Source organism: Rhipicephalus microplus, chromosome 10 (genome assembly GCF_043290135.1).
Source record: "Rhipicephalus microplus isolate Deutch F79 chromosome 10, USDA_Rmic, whole genome shotgun sequence".
Taxonomy (NCBI): domain Eukaryota; kingdom Metazoa; phylum Arthropoda; class Arachnida; order Ixodida; family Ixodidae; genus Rhipicephalus; species Rhipicephalus microplus.
The window spans coordinates 70016591-70039172 of NC_134709.1; the positions used below are offsets into that span (position 1 = coordinate 70016591).

General features: G+C 45.1%; 1 pseudogene; it reads left to right on the forward strand.

Moving 5' to 3' along the window:
• Positions 1–5436: 5436 nt before the first annotated feature.
• On the forward strand, positions 5437–5552 carry LOC142774910 (5S ribosomal RNA; annotated as a pseudogene).
• The last annotated feature ends 17030 nt before the right edge of the window (positions 5553–22582 follow it).

Below are 22582 nucleotides of genomic sequence, written 5' to 3' on the forward strand. Positions count from 1 at the left end.
AGCTAGTTCAAAGTTTCTTCGATCAGCACCAACAGGGTCGCAGCCGGAAATGACGGGTAACTTGATGCGAAACCGAATTCATCGACTTGTTGTTGTTCGCACTTGCGTGTGCTGCGAGGTGGCAATAGAAGGCAGGTGCTCAGCGGTAAGCGCTAAACCTAATGTAGCGGTTCCTGAATAGTCCACGCAATGATCTGTCTTGTTTCTAGTTCTGTCATATGGTGACGCACTGTTATTGGTTAAGATTGCAAATGTATAAACTATAATATAATTTTGGCAAAAAAGGAAAGAAAAAGAGACTGAAAAGAACTATGTTTCATGTGTTTCTGTTTTTTTTTCGTTTGTTGCATCGCACATGGTGTAATGTTCACGCACACGTTCACGCAGTTATCTTTCCATGCGATCCTTTTTTTTGTCGTGAGCACGGAAGACGGCCAAACCTCGTCTCATTACAGCTACCGTGGCGTTCCCCGGGCGGCGTCCTGTGATGTTCAATCTTACTCTAACTGCTCTCACTGAGCACCTGCCATGCACAGTTAAACTATCTATGTACGCTGATTATCTCTTTGTTCGGACGTCCACCATAACATGCCTGCAGTTGCGAGCGAGAGTTCAAGGAGCTGCCGCTCGAACAGCCCGTTGCCTACGAATTCTAGGCTTGGAAATTCCTGCCGTAAAATTGTCTTCGTGGCCTTCACGCGCAAACCATAGGATAATTATGGCACAAACAAAATAATGGGCAAAGTGTACCGTACATTCAATCATACAATATCCTGGGTGTCGACAGAGATTTATCATGGAGTCATCATGTATCATACCTCAACATTTGTTTATGTATTTATTTATTTGGATACCCTTGCATAAGGGGGGGGGGGAGGATTTATAAGCAAAAAAATACAAACACATTTCAGGCGCGCAGCAATCGGCTATAGCCATTTAATAAAGTTATTCGCAGGGAAGATTTGGGGAATGTCAGTCAGTGCAATGCTACAGCTGTACAGGGTAATGTTTTTCGCATTCTTGTGGTACAGCTTGGCCGCATTAACGAACGTAGGCAAAACAAGCCTGCAGGCCCGAGCGCTCCGAATTCGCTTAATCCTGTCTCTTAGCGCATCAACGGTGGCTTCTATTAGCCCCGAGAAGTTGGAGTGGCAACGCCTGGTGGGAGACTCGCATGACGACAGGGCACGGACACTTCGAATCTTGCTGTGGCGCGCGTATACATAACACGCGCTCGCTTAGCACACCATAACGCTGACAGCCTTCGCATATTGCTTGTCTCACGCATAAAATAAATGACGGAAGCAGCATCGATTATGTTCCTCGTAAAACAACGAAAAACTAAAAAATTAGAAGAATCGCCAACAGTGCCGGCGCTCCAGCGGGGCACGGACATTGATGAGGTTTTTTATGGTGTAGCACTGCTTACTTCGAAGATGGGTTGGATTCTCGGCCGTGGTAGCCGCACTCCAACGGGGGTGAACAGCAAGGCAATGCATGTGCAGCAGGTTAAAAAATGTGAGGTGACCACAATATTCCTCTGCAGCGTGCCTCGCAATCATGTCGCGCTTTTGAAACGTATACGACAGCGTACTTGCGTTTCAGGTTGCATTGTTCACGAGGGCGATTTGTTTAAAAAGATGTTTTTGTTTCGCCTACACAATTGGTATCTGTATAAGATGTGTCAAAGCAACTGCTGGCAGCGTTTCTTTTTATCTGTGGGCGCGTGTGGAAGTTAGTATCGAGTGTCACAATGTATCTCCAGTGCTCTCGCCCAGCAATACCACCACCGCTGTTGTGTTAGATTTTAGATTTTTGTGCCTTTTCGTCCACTTTGTTGTTATGCACATCTATAACACAATTGCTACGATACTCTTAAAACAGTACGGTTAACATTACACATAACTTTGTCGGCTTACTTGTCTTGTGGTTTTCATTAAGGTTGAGTTAAACAAAAAAAAATAGCCTTTTGTATTCTCTTCTTTTATTGATAACATACTTGGCAGGTGTGAAAACCAAAGAAATGGACAATTCATCATCTAACTCCAAGTTTTCAGCTCACATTTGTTATTACATCGATCGACATCTGTTTCAAAGCGCACATTGCGAAGAGCTATGTACACGTGAATTAAAAATAAACATGTACAGTACAGCGTGCTGTTTTCATCACACTCTGACCTTGGTGTCAAAGAAATGATCTAGCATGACTGTTGATTACATCATGAATGACTCTAACTGCTTTTCATTACCATCCAGGCTACAACCGCTTCAAACAAATATGGGAAACACTTGAGAATGTACATGCCACATCGCTCACCTTTATTTCCATCTCCACAGTACACTGTCATATGATTGCTGTCTTTACTAGTGTCATTTGGGGTGAATCATTCTAGGTAAAGGAAGCATCAAAGCATGTCTGCACACAATGTAGGAATGTTTGCCTTTATGCTGCCTCACGCTGTGCACTTTTCGTTATGTCAAGTTTATTATGTGTGTGCCTGCCCACTGAGCTGTGTGTGAGTCATAATATTGCACTACCTTAATGATCTCTCCTGACGTTCCCAGTTCGGAGGGTTGAGAATCCAGCACAGGTAAAGGAAAATTATGGCGAATCGAGAAAAATATAAGAAAACTGCAATAGATATATAGAAGTGACAGGTATTTTTAGCACAAATGTCACTAAGCTGCAATTTAGAAACAAAACTTACAAGCGAATACCCGCTTCAGGTTAAAACTGCCATGTTTGTTTTCCGAAGGGGGAAGGGTAGTTCAGACGTCGTGCGGTGGCGCGCGCGCGCATGAGGCCCTGCCGCAGCAGGTGGCCGATCCATGGTTTGTGGCACTGTCGCTTCGTGCCGGCGCTGCGCACTTCATTGGAGCGGCCCGCGGTGCTGCTGTAAAGGAGTACCGCTTCTGAGGGCGGGGGGGGGGGGGGCGAGACCAAATTAAGTTCGTTGTCTGTCTGTATCGACCTACATGTCTGTAACCTCACGATCAATGACCTGATCGTCGTCAGCGTGCCTCACTGTTGCCGACACGCTCCCTACCTGAATCATCGGGTTTGAAACGTGTTCGGACACGTTGTGTTCTAACAAGTTGAAGCGCAGGCACGTTCAAGCACTGCGATGTCACGCCTAACGCAACCTAGTGGAGATAGGCTCATTACATGCTAGATACGACAGTTTAAACGAATATTAACAATCGCGCAGGTTAGAACACTCTGTAGCGTTTCTAGCATCCACGACCGCAAACAACTCGTGCCACTGCAGAACGGAACGTAACAGTGCACGTACTTCGCTTATATTGAACCCGCATGGGCGAAAGTATACGTTTCGTGTCGTCTGCTGATGATAGTCGCACCAAACAGCTGTTTTGCCGAATGTTTGCCAGCACATCGTGAACATCGCGTCGTCCAATCAGCGTGCGCATCCATTCCGCTCGTTGCTAGAACGTGGGTTGGTTGGTGACGTGGTCTTTGTCATAATAGGGCAGCGATGTAAATGCCTATGCCCGCAGGAAACGATTGCTCGGGCCTTTCTAATGGCTCTGGGGGCTTGGAGCTTCGAGGTGACGCCAAAAAACTTAATGGCTTAAACCAAAACTCCAGCTACCGAGCCGCACTTGAAGGAAAGTGGGCACCCATCGATGAGTACCTCGACAAACTTCACGTTCGGGCACTCTCCCGCCACTACACGCCACTTGATGAAGCTGGCCAAAGGTTTCTGTCTGTACTGCCTACTTTCTTGCTTCTTTCTCGTTCGCGAAATTGTCCCTATTGTGGATAAATTTGCAGGACACTCGGAAAGCTGGACAGTGGGCACGGGGGTGCAACACGCGCCCGCAGAATGGCCGCCGCCATTGCGCTGTCTTATCAGCTGGTGATCCCTTTCCTTTGCGAGTAGCGTCGACACTAAACTAGGGTGCCTCGGCCAACTCAAAAGCTCTGCGCTCGTTATCTGCATCTTCTTGTTGCCAGAGGAAGTAGCTTTTTGCAACGTTATTTTCGGGTTCCGATAGAGCTTGTCCGGGAACTTGCGGTTGAGCAAGCGCACGAGGAAACGGCCTCGGACGAGTTGCTCTTCTTTGTCGGGTGACGGATAGTTGCAAGACTCGACCATGCATTGTCCCGAACGCAGTGAAATTGCGCCGACCGTATCATCTGGTTGCTCCGAATGGTGGTGTAAGTGTGCCAACTCATACAGCTCGTTAGGCTTGTTGACAAAGTGGTCGGTGAACGCCTTTTTCACGGCGGTGATGACCTTTATATCCGCCTCATATTGCGTGGTTGACGCGAGGACAGCCTTGGTATGCCACCTCTTAAAGAAGAGCATGGAGCGCACTTGTACCACAGCTGGAGTGACGTGAAGTCCGGTAGTGAAGAAGAAGTCCTCGAATGGCAGTGACCACGTGGGACAGGATCTGGGGTTGTCGAAGCCCAACGGTGATGGTGAACGCAGCTGAGCCATGTCAGCTAGAAATGAAGCCACTCACAAATTTGACGTCCCTGTGGAGCCCTCCGCACCGGTAGTCGTCATGGCCGAGCAGCGACGGCGGTGGCGGCAGGGCCATGTCAGGAGGATGAATGCACGGAATCAGTGGACGGGAATCCAGCCCGCTTTTGACAACATGTCGAGCGCATTCAGGTGAGTAAGTGACTCAGATAGCCGAGTATCCAGACAGACCAGTGATGTCAAGTTTATTAGCAGCCCTCATTATATAAACCAGTGCATGCAGCACTGTCACGTGGAGTGCAGTTGTACACAAGATCAATAGTGTAGCCAACCCGAGGTATTTGCATACGCTGCAATTGCTGCCGGGATAACAGATAAAAAAAAAGGCTGAGAGTTTTACTTGAAAGCTAGAACAAGAATGGCGTAACTGAAATTTTGCAAACGTGCCTATTCTCATGTAATATTATCTTCTATACAATGTGAACGCCCTGGAATAAATAGTTTAATGCGGACTGTAAACTTTGATAAATATTAGAGGAAAAGGACGATAAAGTGACCAGCATGTGGAGCGTCAGACGCGTGTTCTCGTACTTGACATTTTGAACGGCCAGGAACGGACGCGTTGCAACAGGGCTCTGGGCCATAAAGTCGCCCCATTTTCCATCTTATCAATGACAAAGCATCCATTGTTCTACAAACTTATGAAGCTGGGCCCACTAAAATGGCTAAGCAGTAGCATGTATTTCCCTGAAAAAATATACTGTGAATTAGTAAATGTTTAACCACCACAAATCATTTCGCCTGGAACTACAAAGCCACAGCATCGATTCAGGATAGGGAATCATAGTGTGTAGTCCACAACAAAAATTGCTCAAATGCGCTTTCAGTTTCGCACCAAAGTGTTGAGTAGTCTCGTATTCAAACCAGATATCACAATTTTTTTTCAGTGTAACGACTGCTATGCGCTGTGTCTCGTGATGCTGTCGCCACCGGCCATACCATGCTGAATGCACCGGTTCTCGTCCGATCACCGAAGCTAAGCAGCATTGGGCTCGTTCAGTAGGGAGGGAGACCACCTGGGAACACCAAGTGCTGATGGCACCTTTTTGCCCCGCCGCGGTGGTCTAGTGGCTAAGGCACTCGGCTGCTGACCCGCAGGTCGCGGGTTCAATTCCCGGCTGTGGCGGCTTCATTTCCGATGGAGGCGGAAATGTTGTAGGCCCGTGTATTTAGATTTGGGTGCACGTTAAAGAACCCCAGGTGGTCAAAATTTCCAGAGTCCTCCACTAAGGCGTCTCTCATAATGAAATGGTGGTTTTGGGACGTTAAACCCCACAAATCAATCAATCAATCGTTATGTTGTCTCTGACGTATGTGTTGTTGGCGTTGATGTACGCGTTCCAGTCAAAATGGCACCGAACTGACAAAAACTAAAGGCGTTGGAATGGAAAGAATGTGACTTACTTATCACTAAATTACCCCGTTTCAATCCGTGAGTACTGCACATAACCATACGCTTCAATGACATCTAGGCCGAAACCTCTGAGCAGCTCTGAATCTTTCAAGTACTAAATTGACAAAGAAAGCGAAGAGAAAACTTATCAACTGGAGCTTATAAGCTAAATTCACGCTATTATCAAGTGCGCCCCTGTGGGAAGCTTCAGAGATTTCAACCATCTGGTGTTATTCAACGTGTAGTAATGCTACACAATGCATGGGCTTCTAGAATCACAGCTCCAATAGAATTCGCTGCCATAGCGAGGATCAGACCCGCCACTTTCGGGTAAGCAGCCCAGTGCTTTTGCCGCTGTACCAACGCGGCGAACAGCGGTACAAGAAAGTACAGACCGTTCAGTTCATCGCTGTACGATGATGTCGGCTTCCTCGGTAACGACATCACGATGCCCGAAGTTGTGATTACCAGTCCTTCTTCGGAAGTCTCGAAATGTTCTGCAAATAGAACGAAGGGGTGCCGAGGTAAGAAGGAAAAGGAATGGACAGAGTTAGGCGCACGAAAGCGTGAAAAAAAAGGCTTCAATCGTTTCACTTTTTTTATTTTCGTGCGCTCTTCGCCAATCACGAGATTGGCTTTCGGCGTAGCCCGAGGCAATGGGCGCGAACGAATGGCACCTTCTCCTTGTCGAAGCCTATACTGCAAAGCAAACGCTGGCTTCGGCGCAGTGCTAGAGCTGTGCACGTCTGCGCAGTTTCAAATTGATGCGTCCTATTAAAGTTTTTTCTGCGTTTCCTAGGAGTAAAGCACTTGCCGAACCAACTTAGCCACCGGTCTGAAGCCAGACGATGTGCTGTGTATTAGAAGACTGTACTCAAAATTGACCGCAGAAACGTTACCATCAAATTTAATGTGAATAAAATAAAGACGAGAACGAATAAATAATCTTCCGTTTTATTGTGATGTTTCTGAACATCTGTGTTTGATGTGTTTTCTTGCTGCTATTTCTTATAGTTGTATAGAGATGGTATTCAGCACCATCTGCCGAAAACGTTTGCCAGTTTGTATACTGTATACGTGCAGACATACGAATACGCACACGAAAGCGTGTAAGGAACCATCAGACCTTCTAACAAACAGAATGGTCTGGCTACACTCTTCATACTTACGTTTTTGTGAACTGAATATTTACTCTCTGATTGGTCGTTGATGGCATTACCTTTCACGCGTCTTGCGTCTATTTCTCAATTTTTCATCACTGTAGTCGCGTCATTATCATTCGTTTGAAGTATACGTTAGAAAAGTACATGAACTTGAGCTTCTTGGTAGATATTCATACTACCAAACAGTGCGATACAGGAAAGACGAGAAAGTTATGGTCTTCTTTGACCTTTCTCGTTCATCGTAAAATATTTTACAGCGCAAAGAATTGGATTTGAAAAGAGAAGGAACACAGCGCTGAATTCACAACTGAAATTTATTTGGAAAAGGAAAGAACGTATATACAAAAAAATGCCTCATCAAAACTGTGCGCATGCGTTCATGTGTTACAACACAACATGATTCAGGTCATGTATAATAGGTGGGTATATTCATCCTAAAGCTTCATGGGTAGATGGCTTGTGCACTTGTCATTTTGGATCTAATGAAATTGCTTCTGCTAGTAAACGCGTGCGCTGATCAACACGTCTGTATTTTACAGCCGTTTTGCGCAAGTGGGGCCCATACCCACATGATCTACAATGAGCTGCCAAAAGAGACGTGATTGCAGCAACTAATAACGTCTGCTCATGCTCTCGTAAACGCACGTTTTCGTGTTTCTGGGCGCACTGTGAGATAAAATTGGCCCCCACTATACTCATGTCCAGAGCGAAGTTCGCAGCACGCACCGGTGCTATCTATCTATCTATCTATCTATCTATCTATCTATCTATCTATCTATCTATCTATCTATCTATCTATCTATCTATCTATCTATCTATCTATCTATCTATCTATCTATCTATCTATCTATCTATCTATCTATCTATCTATCTATCTATCTATCTATCTATCTATCTATCTATCTATCTATCTATCTATCTATCTATCTATCTATCTAGCCACCTACGACATTTAGCTCTCCTGGCCGTTTTGATCATGATATCAATACGAAAGTTGGTATGACATAACATAACTTTGTGGAAAACATATTTGACTTGTCATAACATGAAAATCATGACATCTTTGTCATGAATGTCCTGATTTACATTTCATCGTCCCACTGCTTTTGCGGTAGTTTTGTTCACATGGCATGTTGCAAGACTTCTATGGTATGACATTATTGGATGGCGAACACAAGCGATAGACCCTAAGATGGAAATCATGACATGCGTGTCATGTAGCAACATGACTACATGCCACGCTTATGATGTGGTCGCGACCATTTCGCTAGAGTCACATATACCAAATTTGGTATTACGGTACGTGAATGACTGATGAAGGCATGTGACTGGCGCAAACATAATAATTATGAAATGGGTGTCATATAACGACATGATTGCATGCCACGCTCATGATGCACTGGCGGTCGTTTCGCTAGCTTCACATATACCAAATTTGGTATTACTTGACGTGAATGGAGGACGAAGGTATGATACTGGTGCAAACATGATAAACACCAGATGTGTGTCATGTAGCAACATGATTACATGTTACGTTCATGATGCAAAGGGACGACATAGCTAAATGACACATCCAAACAAAATAATCCTGACATGCGTGTCATGTAAGAACGTGACTGCATGCAACACTCTTGATGCGCACGCGGCCCTTTCGCAAGCTTCACATACGTCAAATTCGGTATCACGTGACGTCAATGAAGGATGAAGGTATGTGACTGGTGCAGACATGATAATCATGAGATGCGTCACGTTTGAGACCATAACTACACTCCACAGTCAAGGCGCCAATACATTTCGACGTGACGTGGTGCGCATGCTCGCCGACGTTCATTTCGTCACGCCGACGTTGCCACGCAAGGCGCCGGTCCTGCCATATACTCGCAGGCGCGCGCCGCGCTGCGTTGCTTTGACGCATGCGCATTTCAGCGCGTCCGGCGTCCCCCCGTCACGAAAAGAGGAAGACACTGTAGTGTCTGTGTAACGCATCCGCGGGAAATGCTTCCTGTCGCATTTCGCGCCGGTTTCCTTCGGTCTGCGCCGACGGACACTGGTCGCGCCTGGCGTCAGACCATAGAGTGTTCGCGTTTTGCTAACGTAGCGTCACTGTGCCCAGCGTGCGCACGCGTCAACACTGCATTGGAGTGTATTGGGCCCTTCATGATGCGCTCACGGCTATTTCGCTAGCTCCACATGTACCAAATGTCGTGTTACGTGACGTCTATGAATGACGAAAATATATGACTGGTGCAAACATGATAATACTGACAAGCGTCAGTATTACATGATAATGCTGATAATCTGACACCACTCAATGAGAGATCTACATGATAAACATGATAATACTGACACCACTCAACGAGAGCTCTTGTCGGCGTTAGGAGATGGCGTAGGGCGAGTCCAGTCGGCCAGAGCTGCACTGTCGTCGGAGATCGGCGTCAGGAGGTGGCGTAGGGCAAGCCCAGTCGGCCAGAGCTGTGCTGTCGTCGGAGATCCAGCGAGCAACGAAATCATCGACGAAATCCAGGGAGCGAGTCCCCTTCGATGATTTGGAGTACGACGCACTCTAGAGCAGTAAGGTGGTGCAAGTACTAGAACGTGTGAGTCTTTGCATTCCATATGATCGCAGCAGTCACGAAGCTACTGCACTTCGTACGTCGAAGATACACTATGAGCCATGCTGGCAAGTCCAAGCATTTCAGACACTTTTATTAGTTGTGCGTAGTGCGCAACACGTGGAATACGCGGCAAGACAAGCCTGATACAGCATTATTAGTTTAGCGGATCGTGATGCATTTCGCTCAACTATAGCAGATAGGTCGTATATGAGGTGTCAGTCTTTTCAATTGCCTATCAGAACCCTGGACGTGATAAGTTTGCTAGGTTCATAGTAATAACGTGTTTTCCGTGTTCAACAAACATTTTTCTATGACTTGGGCATACTCCACGAGTATAGAAATCAGACCACGGGGTTCGCTATATGCATTTAGAGCACCGTTCTCGAGAGCAATGGTTGCTCGCATATGGTTCTGCTATGTACATACATTCAACATTACTATTTGTGCATAGTTTTAGAACTAGGTACAAATGTAAGAATTTTGTTCGGTAGGGCTAAGGGCCGAGCTGGACTGAACACACCGTTCTATGGATAAGTCTTGGGACACCCTGCATCAAGTGGTTGCATTTCCAGTATTCTTGACTTTCCAATTTACCCGAACAGGGTGGCAAAAACTTTACAGCTCAGTTAGACAAACTCATCAAACGTACCTCACCCCTTGGTCTCACTCACGCAGACTTACTCTGACCCATGCTTTCCTCACCCGACTTACACTCACCCGAGCCTGAGTGTGTCGACTCATGAGTCCGTTAGCTGACAATTGGCTGTTTCTGTGAAGCTGTCCATGTTGTGATAACTGTGGCAGCGTGTAGACGGTGGAGCACATTAAAACATATTGACCCCGCGTGCTGCTACAAGTGGCAAGTCTCTGAACGACAAACGGACATGATATGCAACGACCAATTAGCGTTGCGCCACATGTTAGGGCCAGTGCCCGTACCTTCAAAACTTACTCTCGGGGTAAAGGCACTAGTCAATTAACTGTCCCAAATTGACCTTATCTTAAGGTTCTAAAAATATAACAATTCACATAAAAATCCTGACCAATATGTCACTCGAACAATCAATACATTTATTATGTTCACTGGCACATTTCACATTTCTTTCTGTTCTTTTTATTTTCAAGATTTTCTACGCTTTTTTGAAACTGTTTAGTTTTATTCTCAAATCTTTACAGAATATCATGCCAGTGATATAACGCTGGCAAAATTATCTGTGTTTCTAATACAGAGAATCTTTATTTCTTGCATAATCAGTGCTCTACATGGTACTTTTAATGTCCATTCTTTTATACAAGCTATCAGTGCTTGAAAATTTAGTGAAACATTTTTATAGAAAGTGATGTCTCAGATAAGATGTTTTTACAAGGCATTTGTTTGAAAGATCTTGAGAAAGAGTGTAAAAAAATATTCTCTCCTCTGAAACGCTCAAATCTGTTCCACTGACATTAGGCTGCTCTTGGAATGCTACCACACTGAAGTGTCAGTATAAACAAATAATTTAAACGTGAATCGCGATAAGGCTGATAGTAAGGCTGAAGTTCAGTAGATAAAGCGAGACGTCGACAAAACAATGTGAAGCTCCCTGAAATTCCCTCATGAAATATACCTCGCCCTTAAAGGTCACTCGAAGTCACAGTCATCAAACGTTTTCTAAAGCGGACTCGCTCGTTTTCAGATTCACTGAAATGTTTCTCAATCGTAGTCACTGGGACTCAAACCCACCACAATAATATTACTAATACGGACTCACACTATGACTTACGGCTCGATTTGAAGCTGGATGAGCCTGAGTGCGTTGACTCATGCCGTGAGTGAGTATGTCGAACTATGTCTGCTAGCCCCGCACTTTCGAAGAGACAAAGCTCGCACAATGCTCAACGAGAATCTGTTGCAGCGTAAGTAAAAGTACATAAGATAATTATTTCTCTTATTTTTACGCATTCATTCGCCGAGCCTTGACAAAAAAAGAACGTGTTTCGGAATGCACCTTGTCAAAGACGGTTGCTTGGGGATTTTTGCGTGACGCAAGGCAATATCCTTCCACGTCTCAGGACACTGCAATGTGCCGCTTTGTACCTAGTATTTCATGGAAACATGAGTTTTAAATTTTGAATACACAAAACTTGCATGTTTAATGATCCAGAGTACTTGGTGCTCAACCATGGGAGAGCAGTAGGCCGGCCCTATTAGTGTAAAATACTCGCGGTACGTTGCACGAATAACACTTGGGAGTGTTTAAAACAGACGTTCGACAATTTGAAGCATGTTGTGTGTTTAAAATAAGTGTTTCAAGATTCAGAGTACTTGGTACTCTCGTATGGGGAAGCAGAAAGCCGACCCACATGAATTCTTGACGAAGTGCGCACGTATCCGGACATAAGTGTCGGCACAGAACTTTTTGGAAAAATTTTGTTTGCACTATGTACCAAAACAAAAATTGCATAACATTGTATGACTAAGGAGCCCATAGTCATCGGCACATATACGTGCCATGAAAAACAAGACTATCTCGTAGTGAAAAAACCATTACTCCAAATTACATGACAGATGTGGCATGCGTGTACAAGAGAGGACAATGGGATGTCATGACGAAATTCATACAACGATACAACGATACAATAGATACAAATAAACACAGTTTGTTACAAACGAAGCATGAACAAATAGTGGACGGGTGCTGTTTAGCATGAAGTGGGTCAAAAAACGCGTTGTACGCTATCGTGTTTTACATAGACGAAAGGGCACAGCCAATGCCGCAAGAACTCGCGCTCCGCTAAGAAGAAAAGCTCCTCAGAGAAGAACGTGAGAATTTCTCGTCTCATTTGCCCGAGTACCAGCCAAATGGCATACCGGGGGCAATTCCCAGCCATGGCCTTGCAGTGCTTCCGCATAAGGCTGAGCAGCTCCAAAACTATTAAAGAATCCGAGAAGTGCCCACGTGAAAATCGGCAGCCGGACAGGAATGTTCGCACTCCCTGTCCTCGAAAACCAGCATGGACCTCACGCGACAAAAGGCGTGAGACCACAGATTCAATCGTCACTTGTCGATTGGTCTCTACCATGACGCAATTTGGGCAAGTGGAAGTGCGAACCACCTGCCATAACTGCAACCGATCTCGAGTAGGGGGCAAGCCCCAGCCCAACCGCTAAACACAGCTACTGCTATTCGTTTCCTGGACGGTTCATTATAGTTTGACGATGCTCGGGCACCAAGGATCGTAAAAGGGCGGCTACTCTAACAGTTTAGATTCGGTGACCTTCATTTCTGGGCACGTAGCTTCTCAACGTCGTGGAAATGTCAATTATGTATCAATACAAAGAGAACGATTCACTGGTCGGGAACACGGTTAATGTGGCTATCTGGTAAAAATATACGAAATAATTGTCCCTGATGGTAGCGAGCTAGTGTTTGAGCGGGCGTACCATCAACGCTTAAAATTCAAAATATGTGGAGGCCAAAAGTAGAAGTCGCAAGGAATGTTTTGTGTGATGAGTGCAGTGCGCGATTTAAACGCCTCGGTATAGTCAACTACACTGAAAGTAAGGAGACAAGCAGTGCAGGCGCAAACACAAACAGGGTGAAGATGACGAGGAAAATCGGCACGAGGGCGCTACGTCAACAACATAAAAAGAAAGTGGGCTGATCAGCAGTTACCTCGGAGATTTCAGGGGGCAGTTACTTGTGAACACGGCAACCCAAACAGCTCCAATGAGAAGCCGAAGAGTCTACCCGAGGAGGTACACGGAGTTGGCAAAGTGGTGTTCATTCGGGTGGCAGCAGGACGAAGCAGTTCGCCAGTGCCATGGTCGTGGTTTGCCTTGAGTGCCTGGCTGAGGTAGGTAGAGTCGGAGAGGCCAGCTTCGCTTGACCGTAGCGTTCGATGGCACATGGAAACAGCGGAAAGCTACTGCAGCTACCAGGTCACGGTTGTGGTTCGTTCCGAGTGCTTGGCTGTGGTCCGTGGTCCACGTGTCAGAGGAGAAGACTGCCTGACTTCATTGGCCCAGTCTTCGGCACCTACCTGCTCCGTCATGCCTAAACCGTCGTGCCTGAGCGTCGTCCTGCTCTTCGCCGGATTTCTCAGACGACGGCATACCCCTTCTCATCTCTACTCGCTGTAGACATCCCTGACGGCTCAGTTGTAGTACTCACTGGTGAGGCTGTTTCGGTTATGTTTGGACTAGGCTTGTTTTTGTGACCGCTTACAGCTTCTAAGAAAGATTGTAAGATGTTTTGTTACCATTAGCGTGAGTTGTGTGTTTTATGTGCCTTTGTTGTTTGGACTGTTTGTTGTTTGCAAGTGAGAAAAACAGAAAGTGGCCTCGCCATTTCTATTCGGAGCATTGCTGTCGCCGATGCGACTTCCTCATAGCACTCTATTTATCCTAAAGAACTTCATCACACCTTGATCTCTCCGTTCAGCCAGCTCCGGACGAGATTACAATTCGGCGTCGTGAGAGCAGAATAATGAAATGATGGTACGTTGAAGTTTGTTGAAGACGTGGGGCGGGGGTTTTAAAGCATGACAAAGATACAAATATTTCCAACCAGGTAATATTTTGTTGGTCTACCGTCAATGAAGCCAAGTGCAGAAATTTCACTCTTACATTAAGCTATGGTCAGAATCCTTCTTGCCAAGCCTGGTTATACAGCAGTGTTCTGCTGCCTATAAAAACAGCTTTACTCATAGCATCCACAAGGAAACGTACCTCTGTGAAGTAATAAGTTTTGATTTGATCGTTTAACTGAACGACTGCAGTAGAACACAAATACCTGGATTGACGCAGTTTTATTAGTTGCTACAGCTCCCTACAAATGAAACGACCAGTTTAATGAGGAAAAAAAAACACTGATAGACGTGACAAAGAATAAATGAAATAATGAAGTTTAAATGAATGAATGAATGAAATATCTCGTTATTACAATACGGCTAGTGCAAAAGGTTAACGCGTCTTTGCGTGTGTTTCATTGCAACAATATAGTAAGAGAAAATTATTAATCATCTACAGTGGTCAGCAAGCTAAACACATACGCTCCGCAGCGTGGCCTGAGGGCGTTTCATTCACGCTAGCGCCGCGTCACTTTGGGCTCTTTTGGCAAGATGCTCTCTTGCCGGTGCCAGTGCCAAAGTTCATAAAACAAAACGCTAGACATCTGCAGCTTGCTTGCTTGCTTGTTCCTCTGTTCTGGCTCTTTCTGGTTAATTGAAGAACAATTAAGGACTATGCAAGGCAAAAGGAAAATTGATTTTGTTTTAGGGGCGAAGCTCTTTCAGACGTGGGTCGTGTGTCCGCGATGTATGTAGTAGTAGTAGTAGTAGTAGAAGTAGTAGTAGTAGTAGTAGTAGTAGTAGTAGTAGTAGTAGTAGTAGTAGTGGCCGTCATCGTCGTGGTGGTGGTAGGTACCCACCTCTCGCTTAGTCCTTGGAATGTCCGCTGAATGGCAGTACTTCTATATGATGAATATTTGATGGAAAGATGCGAGATGGTGGTACTTGGAGCGTTCTCTAGGCGCACGGACGGACGCAAGGATGGACAGACAGACAACCAGACGGATGGAGGCACATGCGAACAAACACATGGACGGACGCATGGACGGTCGCACGAATGGAAGCGCGGATGGTCTGACGAACCCTTTGCCCAACTCATCGTCATTCACTCCGTGGATATGCTGTGAATATGTAACAGACTATGGAAAATCGGCACACAAAAAAAGAAAAAAATGAAAGGAACTAATAGAATTTTTTGAACCACTTGGACTTATTCATAATACAGTATTCTTTAGTGGGCTAAATTATTGCAGTGTAAAAATGAATTTGCCAAATTTAGGCTTGCTTCACCAAGTTCCTTCTCAACCAGACCATTCCCAGTTGGTACGAAACCAAATGCACTAAAACACACAGTTGCAGGGAATTACACATAGTCTTTAATGCCGATGCCACAACGACCAGAATCATCAACGACCTCAGTAAGCCCGCGTTCACACTGAGCATTCCGGCCGCCGAAAGTGCTCAGAATTCGGTTCGGCGGCGGCGAGTTCCGCCGAAAGGGCCCTCTCCGCGCCGATCGCTCTCGGACCGATTTTTGCGGCGTCTGCCGCCGAATCAATCACCGTGGACCAATAGGAGCGCTAGTCAAGAAATTTCGAAAAAATGGCGACCAAGCCCTACTCACTTGTTATGCCGCAGTGCACGTAACTGAATGTTGAAACCAACGGGAGTTTAACATACTCTTTGCCTACTTCGCCTCCGTATTTCGTGAAAGAGGTGACCGAGCTTGCTGTTGGCGTGTCCGAGCTTGTTGCAGTCTTGCAGAGCAAAACAAACCCACCGACGCCGCTGGCGTCGGTGGTTTTTCTGCTCTTCGTGCGTTACAAGACAGCCACTTGCCAGCAAAGTAAGCAGTACTGTCTTTTCTTGCTTCTTGCGTACGAGAATTGTCGAAGTATACACCACCGGATAGCGTAGTAGCGTTTGCAAGCCGCGACAACAACCGGGTGACAGCGCATCCATCCCGCGTTCGCCCCGTAGTAGATGGCATATTCGGCGGCGCGGGGCGCATCCAGTGCGAACGACGCTGCGTTTCGGCGGCAGGGGAATTTCGGTCGCTGTAGAAAGCGGATGTTTCAGTGTGAACTAGGCATAAAGCAGATGACCAAGAAAATCACGGGCACAACTAAGGCAGGTTAGTCCACGTTGTGGAAGTCCCAGTGGCATGAAGCTAGGTACGTAGTGCACATCTGCAACCATATTGTGGAACGCTGCAGCATCGCTTAAAGTTTCATCAATTTTTGTACGCTGCGTTTTTTCTCCTTTTCTTTTTTTGCCTTAATCGGCCTAATGAATATAAATGCCCAAGTGGTATGTGCATCTGATTGACCTTCCACGTTTTTCATTTCTTCTATTGCTCCTTCGGCTTCATGATCTATCTATACCTTATGTAACTTTTGTTGTTACGCCATCACTATGAGTGTTTTACTTTTACAGTGAAAGCTGTAGGGAGATCCTTAAGCAGGGGTCGCATAGCAGTTCTATCTTGTCTGTTGTGCTTCAGAGTTTTACGATTTACCGTTACGCATTGCGAATTGCGTAATGTCAAAGCTTCATACCCTCAAACGCAACAGGCAAAATTGAACTAGCAGATCTTTCGAAGTTGTTTAATAAGTGTATAGTAGCCAACGTAAGAAGCTATAAGATAGAGAGAATTGAACAAGGTCCCAAAAACAGATGAGGCGTCAAATTAGAGAAGGGGAATTCTAATTGGGATAGGCAATAACCAGATGTATGAACAATGAACTAATGGAGGCAAAACAACTTCGAATATGTGTAAGATACGTAAAGTAGCGGAGGAGTCGAGAGATCTGTGCAGTAGCCGGCACAACCACGATCATAACGCAAGAACGAACAGTAGCCCAGATGAAATCCCAACAGTAATGGCAGAAGAAGTCAGTAAAGCCTTGGAGGGAATGCAAAGAGACAAAGCTGGTGATGACAATCAGGTAAAATTTGGTCTGCTGAAAGACAGAGGAGAGATTGGGTTATAAAAGCTAGTCAACCTGTTTATGAAGTGCCTTCTGACGTGGAAGGTGCCTGAATCTTGGAAGAAAAGCAACAATATTTTGGTTTATAAAAATGTAAACGACAAGAACCTGAAAAATTACGGGCCGAAGCTTCCTCTCCATTGTATACAAGCTATTTACAAAGGTAATTCCTAAACGAATAAGGACAACATTGGAATTCAATTAACGAAAACAATAAGCAGGATATCTAACTGGCTACTCAACAATCAATAACCTAATGCCATCTATTTCTAGTATGACTTGCTAAAGCTCAATCAGCTTTCTTCAATGTTCATTCTTTAAACTAGCTTCGTTAGTAGCGCATTGTCACACATGAACACGTGAAATGCGAAATAACAAAAAAAAATTCATACTGAGCATCAGCTTGGCGGCATTATCAGCAAAAGATTCCACAAAAACATGACTAGTAGGCTCCAAGATTCTTACAAAGCAAAACTCTTTCACCGACTGATCGATATACTGCTGTAGCTCGCTGGCCAAAAGTGCACAAAAAGAGTCAAACAAAAAATTACAAGAAACATGGGAACTAGCTGTTATTGCTGAATCGTGCGTTGTGGCGCTGACAATGTGTTTCGTCTTATATTTTTAGTTTAAAAGCTATTTCATGCTACTTTTTGTAGCAATACGCAGCAATTGAACCTATTCAAGAGAGAGAGAAAGATAAAGATTCAAGGAAAGGCAGGGAGGTTAACCAGACGCGCATCCGGTTTGCTACCCTGCACTGGGGAAAGGATAAAGGGGAGAAAAGAGGTTGCAGAGAGATGAGAAGGTACACACAATCACGAGCACACTCGGAAGCACACACAGTCTACAGGTGGTCGCTCAGGTTTGTTGACTTTAGGTAAAGTAGCAGTGCTTTAGTTGCTTTCTGCGCAACTGAGGCAGATGCCCAAGGTCCTAGTATCTTCTGTACACAAAATGGTCCGGGGTCAAGTTGATTCAAAACCATCCGGAGCTGGCATCGCTGTGTGTCGTAGCAAGCGCAGCTGCACAGGACGTGTTCGATGGTCTCTTCAGCTCCGCAGAAGTCGCATGTGGAGGTGTCTGCCATACCAAGAACCTATTCAAAGAATAAGGAAAAAGCAAGGCGGTTTCGCGCTCGTGGTGTCAAGCATGAAGGAAGGGCGAGTGCAGAGCTGAACAGCCTTCTTCCTTTATTCTCAGTTTTCCTTTTCTGTCGCTCCTTTTTTCTAGTTTCCTGCATTTTTCTTCTTTATTTTATGTATTTCTGTTTTTTCCTGTTTTTTTTACTTTCTTTTCTTTCTATTTCTAACTTGCTTCTTGTGTTAGATTTTATACCTTTTTCTTCCCGTGTTGCTCTAGCCCTTGTAGTATTGTGCGCACTTAATGTGATCTTCGTGGCGCTCGAATAACAAGATAAAGAGGTATTCTTTTGGTGCAATCGTGTCCTCGGAGCACCACAGCTGGCTTCCATTATCTTCAAAACAGACAACATTTGTTGTAATAATCGGGAACTTTTTTAAAATATCCGGTTTGCTACAGTTACGGACAGGAACGGTGAACCCACTGCTGTTACTTCGTCGCCCAGGCGGAGCACGGAAAGCCAGCCCAGTGCGACCTGACCGGAAAAAAAAACAACTGGCAGATCCCAAATACAGTGGGAATCGATGATGTGGGAAACACGAATGATAAAGGTTTATATGTCACTTTGAAGTCAGTAGAACGTTACGATGTGGAGGTAAATGATGCCGTACATGACTTCCATGTGATGATTATTATGTTTCGATGTGTCATTTTCCTTTGCCATCTTTTCAGATCACGTGATACCACATTTAGTATATGCGGAGCTAGCGAAACAGCCGTGAGCAAGCTATAAGCGTGGTATGTTGTCATGTTCTTACATGACACGCGTGTGAGGATTATTATGTTTGCACCAGTCACATACTTTCGTCATCCATTGAAGTCACGTAACACCAAAGTTCGTATATGTGGAGCTAGCTAAACGGCCGTGAGTGCATCCTGAAGGGCCCAATATACTCCAATGTAGCGTTGACGCGCGCGCACGCTCGGCACAGCGACGCTATGTTAGCAAAACGCGAGCACTCTATAGTCTGACTATAGTGCCTGGAATAATCTAGGCACTATAGTATAGTCTGACGCCAGGCGCGACAGGCACGACCAGCGTACGTCGGCGTGGCCCAACGGCAACTGGCACGAAATGCGACATGCTGCATTTAGCGCCGATGCGTTACCCAGAAAACACTGCGTCTCCCTCTTTTCGTGGCGAAGGGACGGCGAACACGCTGAAACGCGCATGCGTCGTAGCTACGCAGCGCGGCGCGCGCCTGCGAGTACATGGCAGCAACGGCACCTGCATGGCAACGCCGGCGTGACGCGACGAAAAGAATGCCGGTGAGCACGCGAACCGCGTCACGTCGAAATGTATTGGTGCCTTGACTGCGGCATGTAGTCATGTTTTCACTTGACATGCATCTCATGATTATCATATCTGAACCAGTCACATACCTTTGTCATTCATTGGCGTCACGTATTACCAAACTTCGATTATGTGAAGCGAGCAAAATGGGCTTGAGCGCATCATCAGTGTGGCATGTATACATATAGTCATGTTGTTTCATGACATGCATGTCGTCATTATCATGTGTCATTTACCTATGTCATTCGTTCGTGTCACGTAATACCGAGTTTGGTACACGTGAAACTAGCAAGACGGCCGCGAGCGCATCATGAGCGTAGCATGTAGTCATGTTGTTACATGACGCGCGCATCTCATCATTACCATGTTTGCACCAGTTACATTTCTTCTTCATTCAATCACGTACCGTAACACCCAATTTGGTATAAGTGACGCTAGCAAAATGGCCGCGAGCGCACCATGAGCGCGGCATGCAGTCATGTTGTTATATGACAGGCATGTCGTGATTTTCATGTTAGGGTGTTTCGCTTGTGTTCGCCATGCAATCATCTCATATACTATGCCAGTTTTGCAACATGCCATGTGAAGAACACCACCGCAAAAGCTGCAGGAGCATGACATGTAAATCATGACATTCATGACACATGTGTCACGATTTTCATGTTATGACTAGTCAAGTAAGTTCTTCATACAGTCATGTTATGCCATACCAAGTTTGTATCGATACCATTGTCGAAACGGCCAGGAGAGCTAAAAGTTGTAGGCGGCTAGATAGATAGATAGATAGATAGATAGATAGATAGATAGATAGATAGATAGATAGATAGATAGATAGATAGATAGATACGCTCAATGTCGCTGAAGTTCGCTAAGAAATGCTTCTAATTTAAAAGGAGCCGTGAAGGAATTGCAACAACCTTGTTACTTGAATTGAGGGTTGTACAACAAGGAAAATGAAACACGCATGGCAGCAAATGCGGTGTGTGCTTATAACGATCTTTAGAAAGATGGTAAATCGCACTCTTGTGCTTTCCTGATATTTATTTCATATCCTTGAATTCAGGTACCCACAAAGCGAGTGATATGTCAGTATCAAGTCCCATATCGCGAACAGACTAACGTTTTCAAAACAACTACTAGGCAGCTATTGAGGTAACCTTCGAACTTTCTTGAACCCCATCAACATCAAAGCCAACTTGCGGTGTCCAAAAGTGATGATTCACATAAGATAGTTTAAATACGAAGCATTTCTTAGCGAGCTTCGGCAACTTTGAGCGTATCTATCTATCTATCTATCTATCTATCTATCTATCTATCTATCTATCTATCTATCTATCTATCTATCTATCTATCTATCTATCTATCTATCTATCTATCTATCTATCTATCTATCTATCTATCTATCTATCTATCTATCTATCTATCTATCTATCTATCTATCTATCTATCTATCTATCTAGCTGCCTACGACTTTTAGCTCTCCTGGCGTTTTTTAGATGGCATTCGTAAGAACGAAAATCAAAGAGGGGGTCAAAAAACATTCACTCCTCCAAATATCCCACATCTGTTTGGCTGGTCCATGAAGGCAACTACAGTTATGTGTGAGTAGACGAATAATATGAATGTGAGCCTACATAAGGGTCACAGGAATGTTGAGGTTGAGTAGATAAGACGAATTGTTGGCAAAGTATTTAGAGCTCACTAAGGCACACTCATAATATATATCTCGCCCTTAAAGGGGCCCTGAAGTACTTTTTTTCAGTAACCATAGAATTAATTCACTGGAAAAGCGTATTACCTAAATAATTGAACGCCGCAAAAATTTTAAGAATCCGCCCAGTAAGAGGGGAGTTACAATAATTTGTCACACGCTGCAATCTCATTCTCTCTTGTCTCATCCCGACGAAAGTGCTGCAACTGAGCAGGGAGGGATGGGAGGGGCAAACAAAAAACGTCACTCTTGGCTCGGGACCTGAAGCATTTATTTCTTTTTTTTTTCGAATACGTGGCTTTTTCAGTGCGATCGCGCGCACACGCGTGGACAAGTGACGGTGTCTCGCGGTGACCTCTGTAACAACTGAGCGCGCCATGTTGAAATCAGCTAATGGCTGATAGATGTGCTTACTGGGCTTCATTCCGTGATTTGTCCAGAGAACAGAGAATTATTTTTAGCTGACTTTTATAATATATTATGAATTTCAGGACGCGTGCTGCGCTATTATATTTGGGTCACGTGTTTTAGGGAGCCTCTACTACCGATCGGCAGTGCTTTCTGTCCTTGCTCAAAAAGTGTTGCAGCGCTCCTGTAAGGCTCAATCGTACTCGCACTCATAAAACTTTTCTTCACCTGCACTCCAATTCTTCTCAGTCGTACTCACTAGGAATCACACCCGCCAAAATATGTCTTACGCGGACTCACTGAGCCCATGACTGACGGCTTGATCGGAGTCCGGGTGAGCCTGTGTGAGTTGGCTCATAAGTGAGTATGTTTACCAATGCTTATCAGCACTACACATTCAGTGAGTAAAAGCTAGCAGAAGGCTCAAGGAACACTTTCATGAGTCAAAGCTCGCAGAACGCTCAAGCATCATTATGTTGCAGCACGAATACAATTACATAAGGTGATTGCTTTTCTACTTTTTATGGGGTTATTCGCCCAGAAGCTTGTCAGTAAGAGAACGTGTTCCTGTACGCAACTTACCAAGAACGGTTGCTTGAGGAGTTTTGTGTAACAGAAGGCCGTATCTTTCCATGCGTCAGGAAGCTGGAACGTGCCGCTTTCTGCCTAGTTTCTCGTGGAAACGTGGCTTTTAAATGCGGAGTACACAGGACTTTCATAGGGCTTGCCTTTGCTGTGTCTGTAAAACGGCACCGCAGTTAACACGTGGTCTCATGCTTGGTTACTTCGAGGTGCCACGAGAG